This window comes from Teleopsis dalmanni, chromosome 1 (assembly GCF_002237135.1).
Source record: "Teleopsis dalmanni isolate 2A chromosome 1, ASM223713v2, whole genome shotgun sequence".
NCBI lineage: Eukaryota > Metazoa > Arthropoda > Insecta > Diptera > Diopsidae > Teleopsis > Teleopsis dalmanni.
In genome coordinates, this window is record NC_051846.1 from 207,130,241 (window position 1) to 207,132,949 (window position 2,709).

Here is a 2,709-nt window from a genome sequence, read left to right on the forward strand (position 1 = left end):
GCCGCTGCCGCTGCCACTGCCATTGCCGCTGCTGTAGTCGCATTTAATTTTATTAATGAAAACGTCGCTGAGAAAAAAAAAAGAATCTAACAATGCCACCAACCAAACTGCACCAACCAACAACTTCGATTGTTGACAGCGCATAACACAACACAACACAACACAGCACAGCACGCAGGTAGGTAGGATAACATTACATAAACCTAATTACACATTACCCTAATTTGTTGTTGTTGGTGTTGTTGTCGTCGCTGTTATCAACAACACAGACGCCATTATTACGTCGACGCCAGCATGAAATATAAATACAAAAGCAAAAACAAAAACAAAACCAAAAACAAGTGAAAATAGCGCAAATCTCCTAACAACCGAGCAGCGCTTAGCAGAGCCAAGCACAACATCCTTTTTCGAATTGTGTGCACACCTCCAATTTGTAAATACGCTTGTTGTTGTTCTGTGTGATTGTTGTTGTTGTTGTTGTTGTTGTTGTTTTATTTTTTATTATTATTTGCTAAGAGTTTATTTGTTTTTTTCTCTCTTCGCCCGTGTTGTATTGTTGTTTGTTTGCTATATGTTACTTAATGTACATTTTATATGCCGGTAATTGAAGGTGTTTTAGCGTTTGAGTAAAGTACGAGTTTATCACAGTGCATTACCTGCCGGAAGAAAAAATTTATTTTAATAAAAGAAAAGAAAGAAGTAGAAAAAAAAGGAAAAAAAATGGAGTATCAAAGAAGCTTGTTTACACATCACAGCAACTTGTTTACTTCTCAGGCTTTGTAGCTGTGCTTGTGCGTTATTTATGTGCAACATATCTTACCTTTGCGTTGTGCCCATATGTCAACACATTTGTATCAACACATCGTCCTGCGGTGCGTATACGTAACAAGCATTAATATGCCGAGCGGCAGACATAAGCGATACTCATACGCCCCGTGTACACTTTTAAGTGCAAATATTTCATATGAACACATCAACTTTAAGGTAAATTTCAATCAATTTAATTTTTGCCTCATAAACTCCTCCGCCTCCTGTAAAATTTATTGTGTTTTCACTATTGCACATGTGTGCGCGTATCTGTGTGTGTATCTGTGTGCGTGTATATTGGCTTTTTCGTCTGTTTATTTTGTCAGGGCTTTATGAATTTTGATATGGGTTACATTCTTATTGATGTGACTGGTGACTGGTATGACGTACGTTTGTTTATGCTTTTCCTACATTTTTATTACATGAAAATATAAAAATTGTGTGAGGATATTTTAAATATTGTTTACTTTTCGTACGTAAGTTTTTGGCAGTTTGCCGATGTGCTTAACCAACACAGAAACCAGAAACACAGAAACCAGAAACACAGAACTAAGGACGTGCACAGCACAGCACAGCACAACACAACACAACACAATGGAATATAATATGTAATATCCCATTTTGGCAGGCTTAAGAATTGTAAATATATTTTTTTAAATTTAAAAATTGGACTTCCAAACATTAAATATGCGCGCTTATAACACATTTGAGCACATCGAAAACATAAAATATTTAAATTACTTCACATATAAAATTCTTTTTAATAATATAAGCAAATTAATCTCTGTCAGTGCTCATAAAGAGATGAAGCTACGTAACAAAGTTTCAAAGAACTCTTGTCCAAACATACCACACATCACACATCCGTATGTGTTGACATTTGACAGGGAAGCCAATGAATTTGCTTGACTTATGCACACGGAGCATTTGATTTTCCACAAATATCAATTTTCCCAATTGTCAATCTGAGATACTTGCTTTGATAAATCGTATTAGGAAGCATTATTGATATGCTGTTGGGGAGTTATGGAAATACTGTTTACTTTTTCCGATGTGTGTTTATTCATTAGATTATTGTTTTATGATTATACGATTGCTCATGTAGTTTGCCGGGACTCAGTTGAATTTAAACTGTTTGACACATTTCAAAGTTATAATAGTCAATTTGGTCTGCAGTAGCTTTAAAACAGAAAATTAAACTTTTCAATGCTATAATTAGAAACTGGCACATCTAAATTAATTTGGCACATGACAAGAAGTATTTGTTGTAGAAGATACAGGTAGTTATTGATTCTTTAATTGGAAACCAGAACATTAATTGGAAACCAGGGAACATGTAAACTACACTGATTCGAAGTGGTTCATTTCGTTGTTTGAGACTCTGTAACATCTATTTAGTTCAAAAATCGATTTATCTAACCATCACCTTTGGATCCCAATTTACAAAGCTAGCGGTTTAATTTGGTATTTGGTTTCATTGCACTAAAATGTCGAAGATCTGTGTATAAAACCAGTACGATTTTAACACCGCTAACAAGCAGTCTAAATATTGAATGGAGGCCATATGACAGTTACCCACATTAATCAGTGAGTTTAAACCGAAACTGCAAAAAATATGAAAAATGGAAGCTTTCGCGAATAATTTGTACAATCTTAGTAAAAGAAAATAAGTATCCTTTCATCAAGGAACATCTTTTCATAAACTATGAGATCCAAAGTTTTAAATTTAACTTTTCACTTCAGACTATGAATTGCCATAACACTCAAAATTTAGTTGAAACGAACTGTTCTTTTTGTTTGTCAGTGATATTTTTATTCCCTTAAATATTCAATGATATATAATGAAAGTCGAACTTAACAAACTAAAGTTGCCATGTCACATATTTCTTATATGTATTAATA